The sequence below is a fragment of the Anser cygnoides genome, chromosome 1 (assembly GCF_040182565.1).
Source record: "Anser cygnoides isolate HZ-2024a breed goose chromosome 1, Taihu_goose_T2T_genome, whole genome shotgun sequence".
In the NCBI taxonomy this organism is placed as follows: Eukaryota; Metazoa; Chordata; class Aves; order Anseriformes; family Anatidae; genus Anser; species Anser cygnoides.
In genome coordinates this window covers 93,536,032-93,557,616 of record NC_089873.1, presented here as the reverse complement: position 1 = coordinate 93,557,616, position 21,585 = coordinate 93,536,032, and the positions used below count along the sequence as shown (strand labels likewise).

The 21,585-nt window shown below is 39.7% G+C and overlaps 1 long non-coding RNA gene across 1 annotated transcript in view; it reads left to right on the top strand.

The window, feature by feature from the left end:
• Positions 1–21,146, top strand: part of LOC136791487 (uncharacterized) — a 68,025-nt gene extending 46,879 nt beyond the window's left edge. The window contains exons 2-3 of the long non-coding RNA XR_010833733.1: positions 19,888–20,014; positions 20,717–21,146. This is a non-coding gene — a long non-coding RNA (uncharacterized lncRNA). The remainder of the gene's footprint in view (positions 1–19,887; positions 20,015–20,716) is intronic.
• Positions 21,147–21,585: the final 439 nt, after the last annotated feature.

Here is a 21,585-nt window from a genome sequence, read left to right as displayed (position 1 = left end):
AATCAGAATTGAGAGCATGCTGGAAAATTACCCCTCCTCCCCTTGTGAAATGCTTTGAAGAAAAAAAAAAAATCATTGTTATTATTGGCTGAGTCTTATTTTCCTTAAAAGCAGATTTTGGAAGGAGATGCTGCTGTGCTTTTTGTACAAGCTTAAGCTAAATGTAATGATGATGCCAATGATTTTTTTTTTCATTAAAATGTTTTAGTAGTGAAAAGAATCAGTCTTAAAAGTAGATATATCGTCAAGGGAGAGAAGTTACATGTTTAAGACTGTTTAATTGCAGATTAAACAGATAATATTAGTAATGCGGTGGAACAATAAAAGGCTGGGGGGTGCTGCTTCCTGGGGTGGAAAAAATACACGTTTAATAAAATATTAAGTATCATCAGGATTCTGTTATGATTGGAAGCCTTTGTTCCTTTTGAAGCCAGTTATGGTTTACTACTCCATAGGTTACCTGGATAAAGTGTAAGTCCCTTTTATTTACAATAAATGTGGAAAAAAGGTAGGTGAAAAGGAAGAGAAGTAAATAGGGCAAATGCCTGAATCTGTAGGCATATTTTGCTTCCCTGTGATTTCCATCAAGGGAAAGCTCTTTGAGAAACTTTTTTGAAAAAATAATTACAGAAAGACAGCATTGGGCAGAACTGTTGTAGTGAATGAGACACTGCACAGAAACCAGCTCAGTTGCTGGATTGTCTTTGGTCTTCTAGTTCCAGCTGCCATTCTCCTCCTCTTGCTTCCTCTGTTCTCACATCTGTAGTATTGACCTTGCGGGAAAGTGCATGTAAAATATTGTCTGTAGGAATACTATGTGCTCGTGAAGAAGTTTGTGGAGGTTGAATTGAGTTTAGAGAGATTTGATAATAAATAAATAAATGGAAATCCTGCATATTACCTGGGAAAGCTCTGTGGTAGTAGTTTTCTGGGACCTCAGCTTTTCCAAGCCAGTGAACTTTTCAGGAGAGACAGAACTGAGAAACTTTTTCTGACATATAACCTTTTGACATCCATCCTTCTCCCCATGCATCCTTTAAATTTTCTCCATTTTTCTCTCCCTCTTCAATTCTTTCCTCTCTTTTTTTTTCCTTCTTTTTCCCCTGCTATAAACTCTGTTCTTCATTAACTTTTCACTGTACGACTAGAAAAATGGAAGCTTTACATTTATTTTCTCCTAGGAGAAAACCTTCAGCAGAAATCAATATTATTCCTGCAGAGAGGAGCCCATAGCAATGTGGTGTTCCGGTGCTAACTGAACAGACAGAGTGCAGCAAGGGAATCCACACAGCCCTGTGTGAGCAACCCTGCTCACCTGCTTGCATGACTAACTCAGATTGGGTCACCTGCAAAGACAAGGCAATAGGAATTACTTCTCAAATTAATTCTCAGCCCTTCTTGGGCTTACAGCAGAGAAACAGAGATTAATATTGATATTTATATTAATATATTTTTAAGGAATTGTTAACAGTTCCATATAGCATTCTTAGGTCTAAAATCAAAGGTGGGTTGAATCTAGAGATGGTTTACTTAACCTATGTAGTTACTCTATAGTGAGACCGTAAAATATAAGTATTTTCAGCTTTCCTATTTGGCAGTCTTTATTCGCATTAATTTTACTTTTTTACTTACTTTTACTGACCATTGCAATGTTCTGACTGCATTTTCTGAATACGCCTCACTGGACCGGTGCTCAGCTAAGTACAAACCAGGACAGATCTACTGGTATCAGTAAAGTACTGACAATTTATACCAGCCTGAGGGGCTGGCCTCTAATGATTCAAGGAGGATATGAAAGCTAGCATATATCAAAAAATGGAGAGCAAGTAATTTAAAAACTAAAGATACTTTAACCAAATCCTGGAACTTTGCCTAAAATAGTAATTTCCATCCTGTGTTTGAACTTCCACATTCATCGGTTACTTTGCGTTACTCAAAGGTTTACTTACATTCATTGCTGTGAGAATCCTTCCTAAAATACACACTATAACTGACATAGATCACAATCACATCAAAGTGGGTTAGACTTCAGAGAGGATAGACAAGAGGATAATTTGCACTTACACAGTTTCTTTCATCCAGGGAGTTCAAAAAACTTGTATTCATTAGCTCTAAACACTGCTCCTTACAGACAGGTAAGCATAAGTACCAAGCCCTCTTCACATACACAAAAAATAAAAGGTAAAACAAAACGGAGACAGCAAAATGCAATATCAGAATGACAGGAGGCACCCCTGTTGCCCAAACCATTAACTTTCATTAGCCATTATGGTCTCTATTGTGTCACAGCCCAAACTGTTGCCCTGCAAGTCCAAAAGCTTACTCCTGGCATGTGGCGGTCTGTTTAGGCTCTCCCACAATGAGCAAACCACGTCATCCACAAGCTGAGGCTTGGTTTTGGGGTAGGTTATTTGTCAAAGTGTCCCTGCACCATTCTGAGCATGGGGCTGTCAAATACCAAGCAGATGAGAGCAGGCACCAAATAGTTACAAACGGCAGTCTTTGGCAGGAACATAAACGCTAAAGTATTACATTAGATCATTACCAAAGCCCTAATGTGCAATCTTTGGGCCAAAGAGACCGTGTTCTTCTGACCTCCCCAGACTTTGGGGGTAAATTTGTTGTATGTAGCTGGGCTAGAACAGCCTGAATGCCAGGCAAGGTTTTGGGGCAGAAAAAGCAGGAGAAACAGCTCAATCCGCTATTTCGGTAGGTATAGGATCATGTCTCTGCTGAGCAACAGACTAACTCACAAACTAAAAGTAGGTGCCTGAACTTAAGAGAAGGGAGATTTTATACTAATTAGTAGCACTCAGGACAACGGAGCAGAGGGCTCCCTGGGCCTTTCAGAGTAGGGTTAGATAAGTGAAAACAGTCAGAGAAAGCATTAAAAGCTAAATCTTTGGAGCAGTTTCTATAAAGAAGCCCAGCAGGATATTTCTTACCTGAACTCCAAAATAAGAAGGGCTAAAAGGACTAGGAAGAGGTTACTGTCCTTTCACCTCAAGGTCAGTGATTGCATCTGGCTTTAAGATAAACACTAAACACACCATTACCTCTAACAACTGCTGGTAGATCTTTGTTAAACAAGCTATCTTGAGTAGATGTCAACTTTCTGGTAAATAAACATCTCCTTAAACCCTGTTTAATGCTATTAACCGTAACTGATCATCTGGGCAGAAAAGACAGGGAACTTGTGAAATTTATGAATTTGTTTCAGCATTGGTTTCCAGAAGGTGAGAACACTGTGATGGAGTGGTGATCCAATAGTAAAGAGGGGCATTGCCCCATCACTGCAAATATCCAAACTCCAGGGAAGACATGGATTTCCAGAGTACCTTACTTGAATATGGAATTCTTTTCAAAAAGCTTGTATGTCACAGAAAAGAGTGGATTGATCTCCTCACTGTGTGACACTGTTTTTCAGGACCTCTTTAAAAAAGGGTAGTTGAAAATCAGAAAATGGGGTGACCCACCAGGAACTGTTTGCAGGAACTGTTCTGTCTCAGGCTTTCTTGAACGTCTTTCATTATAAATTACTCAGATTTGCAGGTATAAGTCTTCTGTATCCAAATTTTCCATATGGGAAATTTTTTGAGAGATTAAGTTTTGCTTATTCAACAAGGACTTGTTTATTTTTTCAGTTAAATTCACAATATCAAAGGATAATGAAGTTTTGAAAAATATAATGTGTTTGCCCTGGCAAGATCTGCAGATTGAACAAAAATAAAATATGAAGTCATTTCTGTTTCTGTGCAAACTGGTATAAATAGGGAGTGATCACACTTTTATGTCAGTGCAGTTTCACCAGCATAGAATCAAGCAGAGTTGAAATTAGGTCCAAAACCACAATTGTTTATTCTCATGCTGGCTTACATTCAAATTGACATGGAAGTCTTTCTTTTATATTTGAACTGACACTACCAGGAATGAAAACAGAATCAGCACTACAGTCTGTACCCACTTCCACTATCTCTACAATACCCATACAGTCTGGTTAGTTGGTATTTATTTGCAGAGTTGAACTTGGCCAGATTTTATGATGGTGTAAATCTGTGTATCTCTGTGCTGTGTCTCCAGCTGAGCTGAGCTGGCCCAGGAAGTTTAGATTAGCGAAATTAAGATACCTAAACTATTTTCTAAAATGGGTAGAAATCTATTGAGAACTAAGGGGAGGAAGGGGGGAAAGGAAAAAAAAATAATATATATATATATATGCACAAATAACTGGAAACCTTATGTAGCTTAAAGAGTGTTGTTCACTGTTTTATATGTAAATCTATGTACTTGCAAAACTTCAGGAAAACTAAATGCCCTCTCTCTACTTTTCGTAATTCAGTTTCAAAATACTGTCATGACTTTTCCTCGGTGTAAATGCCTTTCTCCACTGAAGCTGCATGTTTTGTATTAAACAATATTCAAATTAGATGCAAGAGTTGAAATAATATTCTAAGGTAATGGTTATTTTATCCACATTTTATCTCCTAGTTATAAATTTTATACATTAGATTATACAACTCCCAATAGATCTTGGTATAAGAGACCTCAATAAATCTCAAACCATTCAATACAGAGGAAATTTATTTGTTATTTGTGTCATGTTTTATTAGTGCCCTGCAGTTCAATCCTGACACTGGAGAGATCGTTACTTTTGCCAACAAGTAAGGAAAAAAAATCTTTACAGCTTTAATTTATGGTAACAATATATTTATTATTTTTATACTGTGCATCTTAATTCTCAGATTCAGGTATTCTAGCATATTTGTCTCAACATACCTCTCCAAATTCTGTGACATAGTTATATTTTATGCCACTGATATAGGCTGCATAAATCAACAGCGTTTAAGTTGAGCATGCATGGAGAAAATGGTATGTAAAAAAAGATTTTATTTTCCCACATTGGATGTAAAAGCCACACAGTAACGAGACGGATGGATAAATAGATAGAAATTCCCTTTACTTTTCAATCTCTGGGTACCGCATCTGTGTGGTACATTGTGCCAAATGCTACTACTTTTTCTGCCACTGTTGTGTCTCAAAATTGCTTTGTAATTCATGAGCTATGCAGTCATCTCTAGCTCTTGGAATAAAAAAGGTAGATTCAGTCTCTTGATATATATAATGGATATAAGAGTATTCATTTTCTTTTTCTCACTCTATAATGGATGAATGGAAGAGAAATCTGGCTTCCAGCTTGTGAAAAAGGCAATATTTCACCATTATGATATAAACAGAAGACTACAGAGTAGGGTTGTGAGGACATAGCCATGAAATACATTTCCCAGTTTGAAGAAGGGTGCAGGGGAAAGAACTAAATAGTACTTACATCCTTTTTAACCATTAGGATGGTGATATATAATTTGTGTCAACCACAGGAAAACGATTAAAAACAGGTCAGCAATTAGTCCTGTTTTTCGTCCTGGTTCTTCCTTCCAGTCTCATGGTCCTAAGTTTAATTCCACCATTTAGTGTGCCTGTATACCCAGCTGCAGAGGGCTCCTGCACAGGGAATTTATCCCAATCGCAGCCAGGCTGCGTGCCAGTTTTGTGAAATATGCCCCTTGTGAAACTGCCACCCTTGTAATGAGACTTTCAAGTTCCTTCTGAGTTGTATGAACTGATGGTTCCTTCTCTTCCCACTGCTCCCCATAAAGGCAAACCATGGTCTGAATGCACAATTAGCAGTCACAATGTAGGTCAAAGCCCACCTGCAGCTCTGGCTGCCTCCTTGTCCTTGGCCAAACCCCCTCACCCTGTGGTAAGATGGAGATGATAATCCTAAACCTGGCTTTTAGCAGCTCCATTTCCCTGCTGGAGAGGAAATCCTGATGGATGTCCTGTGTTGTTACCAGGCTAAGGTTGCATGATCAGTGTTGGTGGGTTTCGTTATGTCAAAATTACCATGAATGTTATGGTCAGCTGCAAAACTTTCTTCAAGAATAGCTTTACATTTTGAATAACCTAAAGGTAGTAAAGTTATGTTATTTCTTATTGTTTGAAGATGTTTTTACAAATGAGAAACTTGAAGCTTTACTTCACAATGGCTTTTCACTTCTGAGATGCACTTTGAAATTTTATATTGAAAATAACTATTACTGAGCCGACGTTGGATTGGAAAGTTTTCAAAGGAAAATACTGACTTTCTGTTCTTGTATAAAAAGGAAAAAATATAATCAGATCTCAGGTCAGAAAATCTTGTTCTCAAAAACTCCTCAGATATCCTTTCTTCCCCCCATAATGGTTCTCAGTCTGTCTCTCTTAGGTCTTTATATTTCCGGCATGTGGTGTTTGTTTCACTGCAGAGATGTCTGAAAAAGAAAACAGGATAACAGAACATGTTAGGAGTGTAATGCCACACGTTGTGTGGCATTGTTTTTGGTGCAACACTATCTGTCCTTGGGAGAGAACCAGCCAGCCAAAAGTTATTTTTGAAGCTCTGCACATTAGGTCGGATGCTGAGAGGTGCTGAGCACGCCTCAAGCCCTTGGGACCGCCACCGAGGGCACTGTGCCCTGCGCCGCAGCACCTGAGGGCCTGGGCCCGTGCTCGGGTTTGTCCAAAGATAAATTCTGTTCACATCTCCTTAGTGCGGTGTAGGCGAAACTTAATCTTTTCATCTCATTCCATCAGCAACACTGAAAATAACCTAAAACAAAGCCTGAGATCTGACACAGGAAAATAGTTGGATTGGACTGGCTGCTCCTTTCAGTTACTCTGCCTGAATCATAAAAATACCAAGTGACAGGAGATTTATCTGCTCTGAATACTTCTCCCCTTGCAGTTCAAATAGCAGCTTTTTGGCTTTGTTATTTTTTCTATTCATATGTGATTATTTTCTCTCTGTTTCCTTTTATTGTTTGTGTTTTAAGTAGAACTCTGAAAAACTTGTTTCAGTTTATGTTTATAGCTTTGTTTTTCTTTTATCCTGCAAGCTTCATGTGTTGTTTAAGGTCAAATACCAAAAAACATCATAGCAAGTCTGTTAAACTCGTCACTCCATTTCCAAGGGTGCTGTTTGACCTCAGAGAGCCTCCTTTGTACCCGTATCAACAAGCTTTGTTATCAAAACAGTACCACCAACCTCCATCCTGAAAAATTGCTGACAGCCCAGGGACAGGCGAGAATTTTGTCCTGATCTTTGCTGTCAATTCAGCAGGGTCCAGAAGCATTTTTATACTTTTTTTTCCACCCCTCCTTCCTGCAACGCTGTTGAGAGCTGGAATGAGTCCCTCAGTGTTAGGAGCCCAGGAGAAGGGAAAGGGATGTGCCATTTTGCAGAGTGAGGGCTCCTGCTTTCTGCCAGGCTGCTCTGTCTCACCTGTGGTGTGGTTCCCACCCCCCCTTATATAGCCTGTATAGCTTGATGTTCCCCGTGCGGTGCCCCTCATGCTGTGGACCTTGTTTTTTTCTTTTGGAACATCCTGAGCATGGCTTATTTGTTCCTTGTTTGCATTGTTTCTTTCAGCCATTTTTCCTCTTCTCTGATTCCCTTTCAGTTAGTTTAAAGGACTCCCATATTTTCTTTATTGTCTCCGCTTCCCTCTTTTCCAAAGCCTTATTTCAGAGAGGCAGTCCTGTTCATAACTGCTTGTGCATGCACATTAAACCCACAAAGCCAGGTGAGTGTGTGCCTATTTACTGTATCAGGGTCTTTATCTCAAGTTGTCCTTAGTTTTTCCTTTTTTCTTTTTTTCCCTTAACATTTATTGTTCATTATGTGAACAATCTTGTTAAGGGGAAAACTTGTTACAGTGCCTAGAATTGGGCTAACAGATGTTTACATTGCTCTTTTGGTCTGTTAATGTAGAACCTCATACATCAAGTAGTGATGGGACTTGAGAGCATGCCGTTTCCAGCTGAGGTACTTTTATTTGTGTGACATGTGGAAGGATCTGGTCAGAAATCCAAACTATTTGCTGTGCTCTTAGTGAGACACAGACAAATTGCTGAATGCACGGATAATGGAGCATTTTAATTCTTGGTTCATTAGTTCAAATCCATCCAGTTCGTCAACTGCAAAAACTCATTACTGTCTGATGGCCTCTCAGGGCTTACTTGAAATTGGTGGGGGCGAGTGTGGGAGGGATGGAGGGGCTTTACAAGGGGGGAGGTAAAAGAGCAGATCGTCTTCTGTCACATGCAGCACCTTCCCCTACGACCAAGAATGCCATCCTTGCTAGCAACCCCAGCTCAGGAAGCAAAAATACAGAGGCCGAATAGGCCAAACTCCTCTCTGCTGCAAAGGTGGGCTGTCACAGCAGTGCTCCAGCACCCCGATGAGGCCCTCAGGACCAGCGGCAGCTGGTTGGATGCTGGTGGGCTTCAGACCGCAGTGCTGTAAAAGTGCCACATTTTTAAACACATTTTAGAACATCCTTTGATGTTTTATCTGTCTCATCAGAACAATTAGCTCCTGGATGCTCTCTGCACAACAAAGGAAATTAATTAGAAAGAGTCAGATGCTGTGATATGGAGTGATGTTTAGGAGGACTGCGGTGTTTCAGGTGGGTTTTGATGTTGCAGCAGCTGAGCTGGAGACTGTTGTCTTGTGTGGCTGGGTATAGCTGGACATAAAGATTTTTCTGAAAGGGAGAAAGTCACCTTATAAAAGCTCTGGATTTCCACCCTGCTAAATGTTTTTTCCTGTGAGCTAAGACATAAAAGGTATGTGTAAGGGGGAAGCAGCCACCCTGAGACATTGTTATGAATACCACAGTGCACAAAGAACAAGGAAAAGATCATACCTTTGTGTTTTCAGTTCCTAGATACACCCTGGCTAAAAATCAAAGTGGAGTAGCTCTGCTCTTGCTTCCCCCATCATATTTCTAAATGGATTTTCCCTGTAAGGCACTGAGATGCTAAACTTTGATCATAATCAGCTGACTCTGAAACTGGCAGATATCAAGAGCCATTTCTTTTCTGTGATGTATGCAATCTACTGACATGAAAAGAATGCATTTAATATGATTGAGAGAAACAGAAGTTTGATCCCAAGAATTTGAAGTCAGGGCTCCTGTTTGTGAAACTTGAGGTACAACAGTGTTTTTCATGTGCCTGACAGGTGATCAGAGAATTTCTTTCCCTTTTTGAATTGTTTTAGGTTTTGTTTCTAGTGTTTTTGTTTGTTTGCTTGTATCCCCCAGAGCAGTGCAGGCTTCCTCAATCTCTGAACTGCACTATGGCCAAAGAGGTCAAAGCTTGGCTGTTCATTAATCTTCTCGCAATACCAACCAGAGTCAGTATTGCTAGGTTTTGCAAATCTGTCTGTAGAACTGCACAAGAATGTGTAAATGTAGGAATTTGACTCAACAGGGACCCTCATGGAGTACAGACACTGTTCTGTGACATGAGAAGTAGGTTATCAGGCCTGGAAGACAGCTTCGAAATAATGAATTTTGTGGACTGTCTCTGCAGCTGCATACTGCAGGCAGACTGAAGAGGTGGTCCTCTGTGAGGCTTCCCCACCATTTTAGTTGGTTGAGAATCGCTCCTTTTTCACTTGCAGGATTGCAGTCCTCTCACATCCCCAACTACCAGTTGCTGACCACTTTGTGGAATTTGTATATTGCAGGGAGCAAGCCCATATCCTAAAATATTTGCCATTCCCTATTGGTGAACTGATCTGACCTAAAATCTTAATCCTGGAGTGTGTGGGACCAAGCCAGGCAGTATCCTGCTCTTAGGACAACCGATGGAATAAGACTGTTGGGGGAGTGTGGATGACAGTGGTATTGCTTACAGAATGTGTGCTCCTGCATTGCGTGCTGTTGGGCAGATACAGGAGCCTGCCTGACAGCAGACAAGAAGAACATAGCTTCACAGGGAACAGTTTGTGCCAGGAAATGGAAGGCAGGTGACAAAATATGATGTCATTCCAAAAAAACGTCACGAGAGCAGAAAGCTCTTATGTAGCAGAAGTAGCTCCTCTAAGCATTATCAATAACTTCAAAGGGAAGGCATCCAAATATAATAAAGGCAGGCAGCTAATGCTCATAATGTGATTTTTAAAAGTTTTCTCAAGTACCAAAGGAGCCCTTTTAATGCATAACCAAATTACATGTTGAATGGATGTGTGCTGCAAACTAATTTTCTCCCATGAGAGTCTGAATATTTTAGAAATACTATTCTCCAATGGCATTTGCATCTGGAACATTTATGTTCCCTTATTGAGCAGCAGGAAAAAAAGCCAAATAGTGAAACTTTGGAAGTAAAGATAAAGGGGGGAAATACGTGAAAGGCTGAAAGGTTTATCAACTTGTGTGTTGCACCATTCTCCCTCAGAAGCATAGGCAAAAACGAAATGAAGGGGAAAAAGAGCTGTGAACCATGATGAAGATGATTAAAGAGGATACAGAGCAGATGTCAAAGCAAATATCAAGCAGCATTAATAACTTTATAACACATCAGAAGATTGTCTCAAACCTTCCCAAGAAAACAAGAGATTTTGCTGCTGCACCGGGTAAATGGAACAAATCCTCAGGTGCATGCACTAGTCTTTGTTGGTCAGAGATATTCCAGTGTCAATTCAGAGCTGAACAAGAGATTTTAATGGGGTTAATGTGACTACATGCTGCCAAATGGAGGGGAAAAAAAACTTCCAAGCCTTCAAAAATCTAGAGGGAAAAACTGTCATCAGTGGGGAATTCACAACTTCAGAGGAAGAAAAAAAATGCATTTTCTTAATGCCCTTTCTTCTGTATAGAGGAAAGGAATTTTCCTATATAGGGAAAAAAAATAAAATAAAGGAATGAACACTTGCTGCAAAGAGCTCATTTTTTAGTCAAACCATTGACATTTTTTCCTTCCCTAAAAGCATAGAGAACTTTCATCTCATGCAAATTTGTGAAAAAATATGCTTTGGGCCACACTGTGGAATTTTGCCCATTTTGCCTTGAACCTAAGCAAATATCTCTTCTCGGAGCCACAGAGAGGAGCTTGTCAGAGATCTGGCTGGACAGCTGGATCTCCCTTGCTAGTATTTTAGTGAAAATTTCTTTTGATCAGATTTACTATGTCCAAATGATCTCTGCATATGGGTTAAGAAAACATTCACAATCAGCCACGAGAAAGTGAGTAAAATCATTGCCTTACAGGGATTGAACAAATTGTCTTAAGCGTTTTGGTGTCAGCATGGTGTAATGAGCTTATAAATTGGCATGAAATACATTCCTGTGAGCTCTTATGTTCTACATCTACAGCCAGTAACCAACAGAACCATATGCTACTTCGAGGTGTGTTGAATTCTTTATCATACACAGCTTGAGTTTCTTTTAGGTTGTGAAGTCTCTCAGGAAGGTATGTTTTGGTATTGCAAGTGGTATGAAAGCGTAATCCTTCAAGTTTCTGCAGCACCCATTAGAAAGGGCTTTGGTGGGTCTGAATAGCTCCCCTGCATGTTAAAAAATAAGCTAACTGAAAGAGAGCTATTATAGACTGTAGTGACAACTGTTTCTAATCCCTTTCTGTAGAAGGGAAATTTCTGATTCAGATCTATCTAGAATTATTCCTGGTTTGTCCCCATTGGAGATGAAGAAGTGTATCTGTTCACTTATTTAAATGTCCCCCCATTTTTACCTGGCCCTTTCTCCCTCACCCCTTCTAAAACAGCATGAACAAAGGGACTGCCAGAAACTAACGTTAGCTAGAATTACTGTACGGGCATTTTTATGAGTTTCAATAAAGCTGGAAAAAGTAAAGTTCTGTCATTTTCTCCTGGAAAACTTAATCTACTTTCTTACTCTCCAATCCCAATTATGTGTTTAAGATCATAGCTCTACTATTCTGTTCTTGCCTCTGCCTCTTGTGGAAAATCTGTTTAAGGGCTATGCATTCATTTCACATGGAAAGCAATTTTTTTAGTTTTTCAATGCAGGTGTAAAGACAGAAGAATTCATGCTTGTGGAGAAGTCCAATATATTATTACTTCACTCTGGGATATAATATTTCTGTATTGTTTTAATAGAAGATGCCACTCTAGAAGAAAAAAAAAAAACTTTTTTTCTTTCTTTCTTTCTTTTCCCTCCTTTTCCCTATTCTTTTTCTTCCTTAAACTGTGATCTCTTCGCTGTGTGAATTGTGTTCAAATCTGTGGGAATGCCCACTAAAACCAGTTAAATTTGAATTATTGGCTGGTACCAAATGAGCGTATATAGCTAGTTCTGGCCTTGTGGAAAGGAATTTTTACCGTTTCTCGGCATGCATCTGCTTAGAGGAATTCACCTTCTTCTATATCAGTGTATAATGATTACTTAGATATAATAAGGATGGTGAAAGGGGAGGATGTTCTTCATTAGAACAAAAGGCTGGTAATAGCAGAGAAAAATGACTATCTGAGATAAAAGCCTGGCAACATGAAAGATCAGATGGGTTACTCATATGTAATTACTCTCTTGAATCCATATGGTCATGGTGTATTATATTATTCCCACTCAGCATGCTAGTGGCATTTTGTTGGTGTCTCCTGTTATTACCCATATCTGCTTCATTCAGCCGAAGACTCAATACTTGTAGAATTAATTTTTTTAGCGTCCTAAATAAATTACTCGACATTCTTAGTCTCATTCTGCCCAGTCTTTCACTACCTGACATGGGAATAGGGAATAAAGGAGCCCAGAGGAGTTTTTGTAAGTGATACAGAATTTTCACTTGATGGGAGAGCCCGGGACCCTCTGCAAATGAGATCTGGGAGTCTATCATAATGTTTCCAAGTGGGAGTTACACTACTTAAAGGCTGTGGATGTGGTTTACCTTGACCTCAGTAAGGCTTTTGACACCGTTCCCCACAACATTCTCCTCAAGAAACTGGCTGCTCGGGGCTTGGACTGGCGTACGCTTCGCTGGGTTAGAAACTGGCTGGATGGCCGGGCCCAGAGAGTTGTGGTGAATGGAGTCAAATCCGGTTGGAGGCCGGTTACTAGTGGTGTCCCCCAGGGCTCGGTACTGGGGCCGGTCCTCTTTAATATCTTTATCGATGATCTGGATGAGGGCGTCCAGTGCACCCTCAGTAAGTTTGCAGATGACACCAAGCTAAGTGCGTGTGTCGATCTGCTCGAGGGCAGGAAGGCTCTGCAGGAGGATCTGGATAGGCTGGAGCGATGGGCTGAGGTCAACTGCATGAAGTTCAACAAGGCCAAGTGCCGGGTCCTGCACCTGGGGCGCAACAACCCCAAGCAGAGCTACAGGCTGGGAGATGAGTGGCTGGAAAGCTGCCTGGCAGAAAAGGACCTGGGAGTATTGGTTGATAGTCGGCTGAATATGAGCCAGCAGTGTGCCCAGGTGGCCAAGAAGGCCAACAGCATCCTGGCCTGTATAAGAAGCAGTGTGGCCAGCAGGTCTAGGGAAGCGATTGTGCCCCTGTACTCGGCTCTGGTGAGGCCGCACCTCGAGTACTGTGTTCAGTTTTGGGCCCCTCGCTACAGGAAGGACGTGGAGGTGCTCGAGAGAGTCCAGAGAAGGGCGACCAAGCTGGTGAGGGGTCTGGAGAACAAGTCTTACGAGGAGCGGCTGAGGGAGCTGGGCTTGTTCAGCCTGGAGAAGAGGAGGCTCAGGGGCGACCTTATCGCTCTCTACAGGTACCTTAATGGAGGCTGTAGAGAGGTGGGGGTTGGTCTGTTCTCCCACGTGCCTGGTGACAGGACGAGGGGGAATGGGCGAAAGTTGCGACAGGGGAGTTTTAGGTTGGATGTTAGGAAGTACTTCTTTACCGAAAGGGTTATTAAGCATTGGAACGGGCTGCCCAGGGAGGTGGTGGAGTCACCATCCCTGGAGGTCTTTAAAAGACGTTTAGATGTAGAGCTTAGTGATACGGTTTAGTGGAGTACTTAGTGTTAGGTCGGAGGTTGAACTTGATGATCTTGAGGTCTCTTCCAACCTAGAAATCTGTGATACTGTGATACTGTGTGTGATACTTTGGCCCCAAGGGACTTTCAGAAACATTATGCTAACAGTTCATTTTCAGAAGTGTTTTAGCAGTTCAGTTGTGTTAACTCCTGTGTTCTTTAGGTTTCCAAGAACTTATATCACATTTGGAAATGGGACTTCGCATACTGAATCTTTTAGGCAACAGCAGTTTGTGTCCATAAATGAGCTGAAGATTCTTTGCCTGACTGGAATCTAGAAATTAGCAATTGCTGCCTTGTTTAAAGTATGTGTTGGGGGAAAGGAAGGGGAAATCAGAGCTTTCACACAAAATTGATTTATTTTTCATAATGTAAAGTATTTTCATACCTTCTTTTTAATATTATCTTTAAGTAATTCATTATATTATTTTTGAGGGGTCCTGATGTTTTTTCATGCCAGTCTGTCTTTGCCTGACAGAAGGCTCCCCAGACTCTACATGTGAGATCCTACAGTATAATCAACTCATAAGGCTACCAGTATGATTTCAAAGGTCTTTTAAGAAAACCAGAAGAGCTTCAGAAGCACTTCAGTAATTTGCAGGCTTATACGAGCAGACATGAGCTACTTAACTTATAAAATAGAACTTCTCAGCCAATGCATCTTTTTCTCAAAATAGCTTTTTATTGGCATTGCCAATAAACTGTGCAGGCTGTCTAGTCACATTGCTTCATTTTATTTATCCATCGAGAAAATATGTTACATGGACAAGAAAGCTCTGAAGAGACAATACATATGTGCATGTCCAGTGCATGTTTCTCAGAGTCTACATGCACACTTCTCCTTGCCTCACATAAAGCTTCCAGAATCTATTGGTTAAAAAGTTTTTGATTGACATTTGTTTGAAGATCAGCTACATGAAGGTGGTCTTCGTTTCATAATGTAGTCTCAATATTTTCAGTAGTTTAAATACTGGAAAAGGAAAATTTCTCAAGGCAGGGTTAAAGCTTTCTAAACTTTTATTACCGCAGACAGAAAATGCTTTTCATTCTTATTTTCTAGAAATACTCCTCTGGGTGGAATTTCTGCTCCCCATCAGGCAAGTGTGATAGCTAACCACGGTCTTGAGGTCTTGTGAGAAAATACCTTATCTTAAAGAATCTTCATTCTTTAAGATAAAGAAATCCTACTGTGCTTGGCATTCTTTCACCAATCTTTCACCCAAGGCTGCTGTACTCCTGTGTGTATTTTGTGCTTTATGCAGGTGCCATAAAATAAGACACAGCTGAAAATATTCACTTGGGAGCTTGGCCAAAGACTTCAGCCCAAGTCAGAGCAGGCGCTCACTCAGAACAAAAAATGTGGAGGAAAGATCTTACGTCCTAACAAAAAGAAGAAACAAATGCAAAATCTTTAATTGTTATTCAGATGGAGGGAGGGAAGAGCGTTATTCATGCTGTCAGCTAGCTTTAGAATAATTAACACAAACAAAAATTTGGGGATCAGAAAAAAAAAACGCATATAGTTCTCTTGTTTTGGAAGAGATTACTCCTGAGTGTGCTGCTAATCTGACTAATACAGTTACATTACATTTTGGGGGCAAAGGAGATTATGTGGGAGGAATTAAAGAGATTTGATATGGATACCATATTTGGTAGAACTTCGAATGAGATTACAAAAAAAAAAGAAAAAATAAGTCTGCTTTGTGTATAGGCTTGACTAAGTCCAGAGACTCTAATGAGATCATGTATTCTGTCTCCAGTAGGGTAAATGGTGCCAATTCAGAACTGTGGGAATAAAATTCATTGGACTCTGATTAACTCTAGCATTGTAGCAGTACCCAAATTGGCACTTAGAATTTCATGTCTCTTGGAGGTCATAAGGAAATACTGTGGAAACAGAAGAGGGAGTCAGTTCTGTACCAATGGTGATGCATATTTATTTTCCACCAAACTGAATTTCATGGATGAAGTTTTATTTTCCTATTTCTTAAAAAGGAGATTTTATGGAAGTATTTTTTTTTAAATGAACTTGGAGTTGAATCGATGGTCTATCCCTTCTGTTCATATGATTTCAGATGCCTAAAGCCACAGGATATGAGGTGGGTTATTAGATATGCCTTTCCAAAGAGGAAATGGTAAGACAAAAATGGCCTGCCTGAAGTTACAGTTTATAGATTAGAAAAAGGCACAAACAATTAAAAGACAGAAACAGTTAGGGCAAATTACTTGCAATCAAGCTGTAGCTAAATGAGCTTCTTGATGAGGAAACCAAATTTATGTTGTTTAGAACCACGAATAAATGTTCCTAAAACAAACAAAAAAAAAGTTGAAGGTGAGCAAAGTGTTAGCACAATTGGATACAGATGTGCTGATAAGAGAAGTTATGGGTGCAATTAAAGTTCTGGTATCGGATAATAAAAAAATATAATAATAGTAACTACAGAGATCTTTCCTGTCAAATTCAGTGAGATAAAACCTTAACAGGTGTAATGGTATGGTTATATTCAGGTCTTTTCCCCTCTGTTTCCACACGTGGCTAGCAACCTTAGTAATTAGTTTTGACTCAAACCAAGCAAAATTTGGCAGTTCAAATCAAAATATACATTCCCAAAAAATCATTTACGTAAAGAAAAGGTTGAGTGCTAGGGGTGGAGGTGAATACATTTAACGCTAGAATTAAACATTTTTTTCTCTTCTTTTATAAAAATGTGAATTACCTTTTTGGCGTTTTTTTGAATTTACCTTTTCTTTGGAAAGTTATGTAGATTCAGTGATGAAGACAAAGTCATACAAAGCCCTGAAGACGTATGAAGGTTTCAGTGTGAAACATCACATTTTTCTCTTTGTTACTCTATATACATTTTGCATTCAATGTAGTATTCATCAATTTCACTGAATGCTAGTCATTGTCTACCTATATTTATCTGAAAGAAATGACTTTAAAGACTTCGTAATTATGAAAAGGCATCAAGCAATGCTATCCTTCTCCATTCTTATTGCATTCAAATGGTAGGCATAACACAGTAGAAAAAAGCAAGGTATAATGGGGCTTCCTATTGTCAGTCAGAAAGTGCAAGTATATGTAGAGAGAGATAATATTCTGCTGACATTTTCCCTTATCTTGATTCCTCTTGTCATTTCATGCAAAAAGTGTTGCAGGTCCTGTGGAAATAGGCGCGTAGAGAAAGAGAGTGAAAACCTTTCAGTCCTGAGCTAAAAGTGCTGGCATTCCTAAATATGGAGTTGTGACAGAAGTTTGAAAGTGAGTGCCCCTGTCAAGTTTAGAACAGTAAATAAGAAGCCCAGATCCCTAAGTTCCATAATCTTGTGGAGCATTAAAGCGTTAATGATATTGTATATATTATTTTCTGCTCAGTTGTAAACAGTGTTTATCATTTGGCAAACTTATACAATGTTGAAATGAAGAGATTATAACATATTGGGCCAGTTAGCAGAAAATACAGCCACTTGAAAAGAGAATGTATCTCACCTAAGTCTGTAAAAAATAAATTAAGAATATGCTTTTCCATTGGTTTGGCATAGAGCATCATTTGTCTGTTTAGGTTTTTTAAGCCTAGAATTTTAAAAATTAAAGACTGATTTTGTAGATATACAGCCTTTATTTTGTTGTTGAAATAACAATAGATTTTGGGAATTCCGAATGAATAGGCTTTCTCGGTTGCTAATGGATCTTCACAGAATCACAGAATGCTTGAGGTTGGCAGGGTCCTCTGGAAGTCGTCTGGTCCAACACACTGCCCAAGCAGGGACCCCTAGAGCAGGTTGCCCAGGCCCATGTCCAGGTGGCTGTTGAATATTTCCAAGAAGGGAGACTCCACAACTTCTCTGGCAACCTGTTCCAGTGTTCCATCAACTGTATAGTGAAGAAGTACTTCCTGATGTTTCGACAGAATCTCTGTGTTCCAATTTGTTCCCATTGCTTCTTGTCCTGGCTGGCACTGGGCACCACTGAAAAGAGCTGAGCTCTGTCCTCTTTGAACCTTCCCTTCAGGTATTTATGCACATTGATGAGATCCCCCCGAGCATCCTCTTCTCCAGGCTAAACAGTCATGACTCTCTCAGCCTCTCCTCATAGGAGAGGTGCTCCGGTCCCTTGATCATCTTCATATCCCTCCACTGGACTCTATCCAGCATGTCCATGTCTCTCTTGTACTGGGGGACCCAGAAATGGGCACAGTACTCCAGGTGCAGCCTCACCAACACTGAGTAGAGGGGAAGGCTCACCTCTCTTGACTTGCTGGTGACACTTTGCCTTATGCAATGAAGAATACCATTAGCCTTCACAGCAGCAATGGCACATTGCTGATTTGTGTTCAACTTGGTGTCTACCAGGACTTCTAGGTCCTTTTTTTGCAGAGTTGCTTTCCAGCTGGGTGGCCCCCATCATGTACAGGTGTTTGGTGTCTTCCCTCTCTTTGGTTTGTATATTCAAAGTTGTTCTGCTGTTAAAAAAATATATATATATACATATGTATATATATATATATACATATACATATGTATATATATATACATATGTATATATATATATATATGACTCGTACAAAGAAGACTGAGGTTTGATTTTTGATCATGGGGTAGTGTTTGACCTTGGCTCCAAAAGTGGGAGAGTCAGCCATTCCAGTTCCAAAATCTCATATCAGTACTTGCAGCCTAAAGTGGAAAGGCAACTTTGAAGGAGATAGACCTCAGTAAAACATATTTTAATCTGAACTGGAATAAAAATATTAGCCTTAAGCAGATGTTAAATTAAACACCTGTTTCACTACTGTTCTGAGACATAAGGATTGCTTCAGTATTTGTTGTCATAGGTGATTTGAGCTGACGTCATGGTTTATCTGAGCCTTGACAGACCCTCTGTGCAAGGAAGTATGGAGGAATAGTAGTTTCCATTCCCAATAAGGCATAGTGTGGGCTGTGTTTTGTCTTGATTCTGAGGTTGGGGCAGAGAATATAAAAATTGACCAGACAGGATGTTTCACATCTGGTAGCACTTTTCTTGGTGGAAAGGTTCACTGAGAGTTATCATGGTAGTTGAAGACAGCGAGTTTTTGAAGAATCATTCCTTCCTCCAAATAGGTAACTACCTAAAATGAAGTACCCTGATTCCTTGGAATTTTAGGAAGTTTTTCCTCTCTGCCATTTTTATAACCTTACTCACATTGCTCTGATGTATGGAAGATCCCACTTCTTATTTCTACACCACTGTTTATGTGGCCAGTATATGCTTAGTACCCAGACCCAATATTGTTTTCCAAACGTGGTTAGGATTGAAGTCAATACATAAAATGTGCAGTATTTGTTTTTACATTACATGATAACTCTCATGCTTAAGGGGAATGATCACAAATTTAAGTTATATGTTTATTTAAGTTATATGTAGTTTTATCCTACGCTAACTGTACCTTTTTTACAGTCCTAAATTCCATCTTTTCAGCTTGATGTAGAGATAACCAAGGGAAAGAAGATAAGGTTGGGAGAACCAGCTTTTATTTCTCATCAGGATCATAAGGACAGCATTATATGTTGTGAAGGATTGCAGACAAGGTGTTAGATTAGGAAGGAAGCTCATTTTCATTTCTTGTGATTTGGGCATTATTTTAAACTCCCCAGAGATGAAGGATTGGATGATTAGACAGGTAAGTAGTATAGAAGGCCTAATGACCCAAAACTGCTGAAAAGAAAATTTGGCTTCTCATTTGTACACCAATTGTTTGAGAAAGTGAAGGAGACTGTGCTTAACAGAACTGCAGGGAGATATTGGGAGTCAGGTACCAACTACGTAGCAGAGGCCTGGTGTACTGGCAAGAGGAGTGAGGCGTTGATTTACACTAAAAAAAGAGAACTGACAGCGTTCCTCCAAGAGCACATTTACCTTAGATTTACCTTAGCCCAGTTTCTCCTTTTGACTGCTCAGCAGGAAGCCAATCCACAGAAGCCCTTGAGAAACAGAGCGAGAGAGGGAATAGCTGGGCGCATCATTGTGTCCTTCCTATATTTTTTTCTACTCTTTTTTTTCTTGTCTTAGGCCTTCCTCAGCTCTTTCCTTTGCAACGTACTCTAACCTCAAGGGACAAAGAGGCAGGCAGGCAGGGAGTGTGCATCTTCGGACAAATCTACAAGGAGCTTTGCAACAGGATCACAAGAGGCAGAGGGTAAATATGCACAGCAAGTTGCCTTGTACATTAATAGAGAGTTCACCTGACTGTCCCACTCACCTGCAACTTTTCAAGCAAACCAAAGAGAAAGATAAGGAGGGGGAAAAATAAAACAACAACAAAAACAGAATGGAAGGTAGAGTGAGGATTAGATTAACACAGTCACCATGGGTAGTAACATACGCAATGCTAGGGAGAAGGGTAAGAGTGTTATGGAGGGTTGGTAGTATTTCAGAAAATGCTCTACTTTCTACATATAGACCCTGCCCGTTTTGGAGAATGTTGTTAATGAACTTGCTCTGTTCTACTTAAATTTGAGAAAATAATAGGAGACACCAGGTAAACACATGCTAGGTGGAAGTACCTATTTCAGAAGCTGTTCAGAGCTATTCAGTTGCATTTTATCCTCGTCTTTACGGTAGCTAAGGCTGAAAACACACCAATGAATCATGCTAAATATGTGACCTTTTATAATAAGAGAAAACATTTAATATTGTTATTATTACACTGGAATAAACAGGTGACCTGGCTAACAGTTTTCCTGTTGTAATATTGGTGGCATGAAATCGAAAATAGAGCTATTTGAGGTGTTTTTCATTGCAGAAAATAAATAATAACAGTAAAAGAAGCCAAACTAGATTTATATCCCCTGTCTTTTCTCCCCTTTAAATGCAAAATGTGGGTTTCTTCTATTTCCAGGGAGAGCCAACATTCCAGTGAACATTTTGGCTCTGATTCTTAACTTCTCCATTGTTGCCTTGAACCTGGATGACGAGTTTTATTTTTCCAGTCTACATGCAAGTCTCATTCTGTTAGTAAAGCATGATTATCCAAATGTCTTTTCAGCTATGCATAGCATTTTGGAACTGTTAGGTGGTGCAAGCTTTCCTAAATCAATGCTAAGAATGCTTCCTTTTTTCTCTGGTGAAGTCCTATGATGCTTCACATTTTATTAACATACTTCAAACATGTCATTCTCTGACAACACTTGTACTCCTAATACAATAGTCATGTATGTACAGAAGGTGTGAGAACAAAGCTTTGAAATGGAGTATGCATCTGAAAGAAAGTGAGGATATCTTCATGACTGCATACAGAGTAAGAATGGCAATATGTACATATATAAAGATAAGAATGTAAGAAAGAACCTATTAGATCAGACCAGTGGTCTGTCTTGCCAGTCCCTGGCAATCTCTTGCCAATCCCCTGTGTCTCACAGCGTGGGAAAAAGATGATGTTATTTAGGGACAGAACATGAGCCTACCCACATTCTGTTTTCCCAGTGTCCAGTCCTGAAGCAGTAAGGTTATTAGAATATATACCCCCCATATAATCCTTCTAGTATCCCCTTATGTCGATGGAATTGTTGGTTTCATTTACTTGATCATTACACTAACAGCAAGCAAGCTTTCCTTAGAATATTGCAATGATAATTTCATTATCAAAATGCTCTGCAGGACAAAAAAATAATAATAATAAAAAAATCCTTCTTAGAATTTTACACAGAAGATTAGATTCATTAAGCAATCTGGAAATTGAGAGTACTTCAGTAGATTTTCTGCTTCAAG